Genomic DNA, 9708 nt, shown 5'->3' with positions numbered 1-9708 from the left:
CTCTATTGGTAGAGAGTAGAGAGAAAGGGCTGGTTTAAAGGCCTTCTTTTCTGTCCATTGGATGGACTGGATATCAATCATTCAGGCTGGGTGGGCGGGGCTGAGAGAGGTCGGTGAGAGCGGCCTTAGCAACCGCTTGTGAGCTGTAAAGACTTGGGTTGGGCGGGGCTGTGGGAGGTGACGCCGGGAGGTCCCGGCTGAGAGTGCCGGCTGGGGACATGGTGAGTGTGAAGCTGTAACCTTGTGCTAGGGCCGGAGCTGAAGTTTTTCCCCCAGAGCAAGGAAGGCTGCCCCTGGCATCAACTGCATTCCTTCCTTACTCCTGTTGGGATTCATTCTATAGTAGGAAATAGGTACTTTAATAGTTTGTCATCAATTATTCTGGTTCTGCTAACTATTCCAGTTATGTAATTTTTCTTTCACCCATATGTGTGTGTATTACAGACATCTAACTACCATACAAGTTCAGATCAATGGAAGAAAAGAGCAGCAAAAATTGAACGGAATGAATCCCAAAAGCAAGAAATTAAAGATGCCTTTAATTTATTTGATGTCGATAGGTCTGGAACCATCGATGTAAAAGAAGGTTCTGAAATTATTTCTAATTCTAAATCATTTTTAAAACCGTATTATTTGTGGCAATCTTTAAGGCTTTCTTTAACAGTAGTCTTCTGAAAGCTTGATATAGAGTCTCTTCAGTGCATATGGTTGCCCTGCGTTAACAAAACAATATCTTGTTAAGCATTTTAATTGTGCTTTATAAATGAGTAGGCAAAAGCCAGGGTGTAACAGTGATGTACCTGATGGCACAGTAGGATTGGAACACAGGCCTGCTGACCTAGTTTTCTATGTTTATGCTCAGTCCGTAATAGAAAAGAGAGAAGCTCTTAATAGGGCGTTAAAAAGCTTAAAATAAAATCATGGCATGTTATAATTTATTTTCTTCCTATTTCAGATTGCAATGTGGGCCTTAGGATTTGAACCAAAGGAAGAAGAAATTTTAAAAATGATAGCTGAAATTGATAAAGAAGGAATTGGTACCATTAGTTTTGAAGATTTTTTTGCCATTATGAGTATAAAAATGATATAGTTGTGATTTTATTTTTCGAAGAAATACTAGCAATAACCTGCTACATTTTAGGGCTGCAGCAATCAGAGGTTTCATAGAGAAAGAATTGGAACTAGGTTTTTAAGGATGGGAGATAGGAAGAGCAAGATTTCAGGGTAGTAATGAGAAGACTATGATGTGGAGAAGAGTTTTCTGTCAGGAAATAATGAGGCTATATTGCAGGATATATTGCAGAATGGGGCCAGAATTTGGAAGCCTTGAATTCAGCAAACATGTATTGAGTGCCTGTTTTTGCCAGGCACTATTCTAAGGAGCATTGAAAGAGACAACCTTCCTGTTTTGAAGCTTACATTTTTGGTAAAGGATCTGAATTACTAGGTTTAATAAGAGATGCATTCTCTACCACCCTGTGCCTCCTCCACTTCAGCAAGCTCTACATTTAAGCACCTTGAGGGCAGATGTGAGTACATAATTGTTAAAAGACCAATAAATAAAATCAGAACTCAGCTACTTGGCACATTGCTGCTTTAAACCCCAAGGATCTAGTAAGTCCAGCTTGATAAAATAAATAAATGAAAGACTATATAGTTGCTTCTTTTTTAAAAGAGTAAAAAAGATGAAAAAGAAGAAATATTGAAGGCTTTCAAATTATTTGATGATGATGATACTGGAAGTATAACACTAACCAGTATCAAGAGGGTTACTCAAACTAGGGGAAAATTTAACATGATGAACTTTGGGTAGATTTTGCTTATTTTTATAATTATAATTTATATGTAATTACAACTTATGTGATAATTTAGGATTATAATTCTAATTCTAGTTGTACTTATACATTTAAAATAAAATTTGGTTTTGAATGTGTGTTTGACTTCATTTATATCATTTTAAATGTATTTCACGTATTTACATTTTGTTTTACAGGAAATGCTTGATGAAGCTGATCATGATGGAGATGGAAAAATAAATGAGGAAGAATTTTCGAGAGTGATGAAAAAGACTACTCTTTATTGATAGTGTTGTTTTGGTCCTTGTGGAAAATTAACAAATTTGTATTTGTTATATAGTTTTGTACTTTAATATCTGAATGTATTCATTTTAAGTTTTTAGTTTATATGTACACATTGGCTTCTTGATGTCTAATCCATGTAAGAAGTTACACATCTCTACCAGTATGTTGTTAAATCTACAGCATCAAGAAACAAAACATAATGACTTCTTTGAACCATTAATGCAAGAACAGTATTAATTCTACCTGCTCTTTTGAGAACCCTAGGTCACAAGGAGTTAGAATTTTTAAGTTTGATGAAGTTGGCTTCATATCCAAATGAATTTGGCAAACAAACCCTGTATTTTCCTTTTGTGCAACTCAAAAAAACCTGATGAACATTTGCTTTTTAGTCAGTTACTCAAATACGTAAAGTATTAAATAGAACTGTCTGGAAACATTATTTGCTAATTTTCTTCTTTTAGTTGTAAAGAAAATTCAAAACAGCATTTACATCACCCATATTTCCCTGTAAGTTTGACCCTATAGTGAGCACTTAATACCTCTGTGTTAGGACAGGTGGTGTAGGGAGTTTATTTTATTTTATTTTATTTTATTTATATATTTTTTGAGGCAGAGTCTCCCTCTGTCACCCAGGCTGAAGTACAGTGGTGCGATCTTGGCTCAATGCAACCTCTGCCTCCTGGGCTCAAGCAATTCTCCTGCCTCAGCCTCCCTAGTAGCTGGGACTACAGGCACCCGCCACCATGCCCAGCTAATGTTTTGCATTTTTAGTAGAGACAGGGTTTCACCGTGTTAGCCAGGATGGTCTCAATTTCCTGACCTCGTGGTCCACCTACCTTGGCCTCTCAAACTGCTGGGATTACAGGCGTGAGCCACCGCGCCTGGCCGAGATTTTATGTGTTATCTCAGTTAACATATTACAAGTTGGAAGCTGATTGTATTAGCCCCATTTTACATACAAGAAAACTAAAGTTCAGAGAAGTTTTAAACATTCCCCAATTGCCCATTGATAATAAATAAAACATGGATTCCAAATCTTAAGTTCTTATTCTTCATTATACTGCTTCCCTATGGATAAAACTTTCAAGATAACTGTATATTTTCTAACTCATTTTCAATTCTGTGACTCTTCTAATTTCTTCCTTGTGAAAGGGCCAAACTGTTGGGAAATGGAATCCCATACATATAGTCTTTTAACTCCTACTCAGTTGTTTTGAGAGTGGGCCTTGGGCCTGGAACACTTCCTTTGAAGAGATTAAGAGTCCACAGGGTCTGTGCTGAACTTACCATCTTATATAGTAGTATCTTCCTCTGTTTCAGAGTAAATGTGTAGTCCTTTGCTCTGCTTAAGCGTGTGCAGTCGTGTGCATCATATGGCATCTGATCAACCCCACTGCTCTGTCTCCTGTGGGGGAGGGGATGGGGGTCCTTCAGCACAAGAGGAGTGTGTGCAGGCCACCTACCCTGTGTCAGCTGCCAAGAGGGAGCCTCTGGTCAGGGGAGCCTGAAGTCCACTAGGGAAGCTGATCTTGCTCTGTCTTTTCTGTATGTGAGCAATGTGTGTTCCACCCGGTGTTTGACTGCATTGTTTTCCTTGGCGACTTTGAAACAAGATGCAGTGGACCGAAGTGCTCAGACTTCTGCTCCTGACAAATAGGCAACAGATGCCACTTGCTGCACACACCTTCTGATAACCAAATTGTCTTTGGAGCAAGAAAGGCTCATAGCAAATGTAACTGTAGTGATACTACCTGGCTCATTTTTAGCACAACTGAAATGAAAGCTGAAGGTTTTAATTTTGTCTTGTCAACACAAGAGACTTTATTTGATTGAAACTAGAATTGTATGTGCTCATGAGCATAAGTGTTTTCACAGTGTCTTTGATTTCTAATTATGTAACATTTCTTCTAGACCAGAGAAGAACTTGCCTATTAAATGTGTTTCATATGTGAAAATGTTAACCTTTAAAAGGTTAAAAGTATCCATGAACAAGTTCAAAAAGTTCTAAATAAAAGACTCCTTCCTATCGAAGCCCCAGATCTTCCTAAAGACAAGGATTTTTGCCACTTTTTAATGAGTCATTACAGAGAATGCATATTCATATGAACATGTATACAGAATAGTTTTTTCACAAATGATAGCATATTATACACACTGTGTATATTCATTTTTGCACAATATACTTGACAAATAGTTACATAACAATACATATAAAATATCTGTATATTTCATTCTAATGGAATGGCCATATAATTCATTATATCAATTATTATATTTGACAGTCTTCTAAAGGTAGACAGTTTCCAACCTTTTGCTTAAATTAATACCCTTATACATGAGTTTAATGTGGGAATACCTGTAGAATTAATTCTTACACATGAAGTGATTGAGTTAAAATCAATATGCATTTTAACTTAAATGTTTTTATTTTTGATAGATATTGCCTTCTAAAAAGATTTTTGCCAAATTACATTTCCAAAAATACTATATGAAAATGCCCAAAGTAATATCAAACTTTTTTGATTTCTGTTAATCTGGCAAGTTGCAAATCATACATTTTTCATGCTCATTTCTCTTATGAGAGGCATTGAGTGTTTTTTTTTTCACAAGTTTAGACTCTATTTGTCTTTTCCTTTTTGTATATTGTCTAACAACGTCCTTTGCCTATTTTTCCACTGGATTTTAAAATTTATTGGTTTGTGGCTGGACACAGTGGCTCACACCTGTAATTGCAGCACTTTGGGAGGCTGAGGCAGGCAGATCACGAGGTCAGGAGTTTGAGACCAGCCTGGCCAACATGGTGAAACCCCGTCTCTACCAAAAATACAAAGAAAAAGCTGGGCATGGTGGCAGGCACCTGTAATTCCAGCTACTTGGGAGGCTGAAGCAGGAGAATCTTTGAACCCGGGAGGCGGAGGTGGCAGTGAGCAGAGATTGCACCATTGTACTCCAGCCTGGGCAACAGAGCAAGACTCCATCTCAAAAAAAAAATACTGGTTTGTAAGAGTATTTTATATACAAAAGGGATTAATCTTTATCTGTCATATATGTTGCATGCATTGTACCATTTGTTATTTGCCTTTTGATTTGCATTGTGTTTCAGCCTTTACATTTTTTTCTTTTTTAAAAAAAAAAATTTATTTCCATAGGTTTTGGGGGAACAGGTAGTATTTGGTTACATGAGTAAGCTCTTTAGTGAGATTTTGGTGCACCCATCACCTGAGCAGTATCACTGAACCGAATTTGTAGTTTTTTATTTCTCACCCCCGCTCACACTTTTCCCTGAGTTCCCAAAGTCCATTGTATCATTTTTATTCCTTTGCATCCTCATAGCTTAGCTCCCACTTATGAGTGAGAACATACGACATTTGGTTTTCTATTCCTGAGTTACTTCACTTAGAATAATAGTCTCCAGTTCCATCCAGGTTGCTGCAAATGCCATTAACTCATTCCTTTTTATGGCTATGTAGTATTCCATATTGTGTATATATATATGACAATTTCCTTATCCACTTGTTGATTGATGGGTATTTGGGCTGGTTCCATGTTTTTGCACTGGCGAATTGTGCTGCTATAAACATGGATGTGCAAGTATCTTTTTTGTATGATGACTTCTTTTCCCCTGGGAAAAGTAGTGGAAGAACCAAATTCTGCCAACAACCATGTGAACAAGCTTTGAAACTGATCTTTTCCCAGTTGACCTTTGAGATAGTACAACTCTAGTTGACACTTTGATTACAACAAGTGAGAGACCCTGAAGCAGAGGAACAAGTGAAGCCACTTGATCAAATGGTATGTCTACTTTCGGTTCTTTAAGGAATCTCCACACTTTTTTCCATAGTGGCTGTATTAGTTTACCTTCCCACCAGCAGTGTAGAAGCGGTCCCTGTTGAACGCATCCACACCAACATCTATTATTTTTTGATTTTTTGATTATAGTCATTCTTGCAGGAGTAAAGTGATGTCGCATTGTGGTTTTTTATTTGCATTTCCCTGATCATTAGTGATATTGAGCATTTTTTCATATGTTTGTTGGCCATTTGTATATCTTCTTTTGAGAATTGTCTATTCGTGTCCTTAGACCACTTTTGATGGCGTTGTTTTTTTTTCTTGCTAATTTGTTTGAATTCTTTGTAGGTTCTGGATATTTGTCCTTTGTGTATAGATTGTGAAGATTTTCTCCCACTCTGTCAGTTGTCTGTTTACTGTGCTGACTATTCCTTTTGCTGTGCGGAAGCTCTTTAGTTTGATTAAGTCCCACCTATTTACCTTTTGTTTTTGTTGCATTTGCTTTTGGGTTCTTGGTCATGAAGTCTTTGCCTAAGCCATTGTCTAGAAGGGTATTTCTGACGTCACCTTTTAGAATTTTTATAGTTGCAGGTTTTAGATTTAAGTCTTTGATCCATCTTGAGTTGATTTTTTTTTTTTTTTTTTTTTTTTTTTTGAGATGGAGTCGTGCTCTGTCGCCAAGACTGGAGTGAAGTGGTGTGATCCTGGCTCACTGCAACCTCCGCTTCCCGGGCTTAAGTGATTCTCCTGCCTCAGCCTCCTGAGTAGCTGGGACAATAGGTGTGTGCCACCACACCCAGCTATTTTTTGTATTTTTAATGGAGATGGGGTTTCACCATGTTGGCCTGGATTGTCTCAATCTCTTGACCTCGTGATCTGCCCACCTCGGCCTCCCAAAGTGCTGGGATTACAGGCGTGAGCCACTGCACACGTCCTTGAGTTGATTTTTATATAAAGTGAGAGATGAGGATTCAGTTTCATTCTCTTACATATGGCTTGCCAATTATCCCAGCACCATTTGTTGATTAGGGTGTCCTTTCCCCACTTTATGTTTTTGTTTGCTTTTTTTTTTTTTTTTTTTTTTTGAGACGGAGTCTCGCTCTGCCGTTCAGGCTGGAGTGCAGTGGCCGGATCTCAGCTCACTGCAAGCTCCGCCTCCCGGGTTGACGCCATTCTCCTGCCTCAGCCTCCCGAGTAGCTGGGACTATAGGCGCCCGCCACCGCCCCCGGCTAGTTTTTTGTATTTTTTAGTAGAGATGGGGTTTCACCGTGTTAGTCAGGATGGTCTCGATCTCCTGACCTCGTGATCCGCCCGTCTCGGCCTCCCAAAGTGCTGGGATTACAGGCTTGAGCCACCGCGCCCGGCCGTTTTTGTTTGCTTTAATGAAGATCAGTTGGCTCTAAGTATTTGGGTTTATTTCTGGGTTCTCTATTCTATTCCATTGGTCTATGTGCCTATTTTTATGCCAGTATCATGCTGTTGTAGTGACTATGGGCTTATAGTATAGTTTGAAATCCAGTAATGTGATGCCTCCAGATTCGTTTTTTTGTTTTTTTTTTACTTAACCTTGCTTTGGCTATGCGGGCTCTTTTTTGGTTCCATATGTATCTTAGGATTGTTTTTTCTAGTTGTGTGAAGAATGATGGTGGTATTTTGATGGCAATTACATTGAATGTGTAGGTTACTTTTGGAAATAGGATCATTTTCACAATATTGATTCTACCCAAGCCTCTACATTTTAAGTTTACTTCATGAGATGATTTCTACAGATGTTTGTACTGTGTAATAGTAAAATGGCAATGCTTTGTCTTTTAACAGTATTTAGTCTCATAATGACCATATGACTCTTACCAGACTATGGCCTAATTCTAAGAGTAAAAAAAGAAAGGAGATTTAAAAAAAAAAAAAAAANTTTACGTATTAAAAAAAAAAAAACGCACAAATGCTGTACTGTTCTTAACTAGGGAATTTTACATTTGTGTGTCATAACGAATCCATTTCCTCTTCACTGTCCCCTGCTCCGTCTTCTTTCCATAACTGTCAGTCTATCCATGCCTTTTTCTTTCCACTGTAACACGATGCCTCTCTAACCCAGCAGAACTGGAAAAATACTTAACAGCTAAAATGTACAAATGGATATGAATAATTCCATACATTTATGGGGCTCTCTGAGCAACGGACCAGTAAATACTGCCCAAGTTGTGCTATGCAGATTCCCTGCATTATCTTGGGAAAAGAAAGTTTCCTGAGCAGGAGTCAACACGGGAAGTTGAATGGCTTTCCAGTTTCTCCTGCCCTCGATTTTTATTATTTTTATTTTATTTCAAAGACTGAATTTTTAGAGCATTTCTTTCATAGTCAAATACAATTGTAAAACACATTGGAAAGTCAAATAAGATTTGTTTGGATAATCTACCATCACCTTTGGCATGAAAAATCAAGAAGTCACTAAAATGTCCCCTACTGTGGGGGTAGAGGGACGATGTGTCTACGCCACAGTTAGGCAATATACATAATCCCCATGAAAAGACTTCGGCTTAAGGTTGTTGCAGCCTTCAGAGGAAAACTGATAAAAACTTGAGCACTTCTATATATCAAGCTGTTTGGGTTTTTTCAGCCACATCTTACTTTTTATTTCCTAGCAACTGTGTTATGTAAAAAGGATCTGAGGGTTTTGAAAAGAATGTATTGCCAGGCGCAGTAGCTCATGCCTGCAATCCCAGCAGTTTGGGAGGCCGAGAGGGGTGGATCAATTGAGGTTAGGAGTTCGAGACCAGCCTGGCCAATATGGTGAAATCCCATCTCTACTAAAAATACAAAAAATTAGCCAGGCGTAGTGGCACATGCCTGTAATCCTGGCTACTCGGGAGACTGAGGCAGGAGAATAGCTTGAACCCAGGAAGTGGAGGTTGCAGTGAGCCAAGGTCACGCCACTGTAACCCAGCCTAGGCAACAGAGTGAGACTCTGTCTCAAAAAAAAAAAAAAAAAAGTATATATATATATATATATATATATATATATATATATATATATATACACACACACACACATATAATTGCAAAAATCTGTCATTTTTATAGCTAGCAATTAAATTGAGACACTACTTTTATAATGATCATCATTAAGACATTTCTTTCAAAGTCACTGAGTAACCTACTCAAATCCATGTTATCATCAACTTCTTTATCAGGGGCTCAGAGTGAGACAGAGAATTAAGGTAGTTATCCAGCAAGAGTGAAACCCCTAATTTGTATTATTGCAACATAGTTGTCCTGTAGTCTATGTTTTTAGCTCCCATTTATTATTTCTTAGTGTTCATTTATCAAGTTTCTTTATTTCTCACAACTTCTAATAATTTTTTAGAAACACTGAGTAAACTCTGCCATTGTAAGTCCTGAAGGGAATTTCCGACATAAATGGACCAAAAGCACAAAACCCTGTAAGTAGTTAGGCAAAATTTTTCCTTAAAGTTATGTCAATCAAGATGTTAACATAAAGATCTACCTTTCTTTAGTGCTCAAACACTAAAAAGGAATTGTATGTTTGCAGATATCATTCCTATGTTACATTTTTGTTCATTATTATACAAATATTAGTGCATATATATAGATATATATACACATACATGTATCTACACAGACACTAATAAAACAAATCGTTTGTATCTTCAGTTTCTTGGTGGTGTTTTGCTTTCTTAGGCACATGCTTTTTTTCATCCTTATAATCTTAAAGGACAAAGTATTTTACATGTGTTATCATTGTTTGTTAATACCGTTGATAGTTATAACAATGAGCCTTAGTTCAATATTAAAATATTTATTAATTGACAGCTTTTT

The 9708-nt window shown here is 37.5% G+C and overlaps 1 long non-coding RNA gene across 2 annotated transcripts; it reads left to right on the top strand.

Moving 5' to 3' along the window:
- Positions 1-155: 155 nt before the first annotated feature.
- On the top strand, positions 156-2505 carry LOC112624714. Of its 2 annotated transcripts, none has more exons than XR_003119465.1 (3): positions 156-221; positions 445-586; positions 1994-2499. It is a non-coding gene; the product is annotated as an uncharacterized LOC112624714 (long non-coding RNA). The 2 variants fall into 2 exon arrangements; XR_003119464.1 differs by having other exon boundaries at positions 205-353; positions 1994-2505.
- The last annotated feature ends 7203 nt before the right edge of the window (positions 2506-9708 follow it).

The sequence above is a fragment of the Theropithecus gelada genome, chromosome 5 (assembly GCF_003255815.1).
Source record: "Theropithecus gelada isolate Dixy chromosome 5, Tgel_1.0, whole genome shotgun sequence".
NCBI lineage: Eukaryota > Metazoa > Chordata > Mammalia > Primates > Cercopithecidae > Theropithecus > Theropithecus gelada.
The sequence above is the reverse complement of the archived record's forward strand: the minus strand, read 5'-3'. Positions and strand labels throughout refer to the sequence as shown.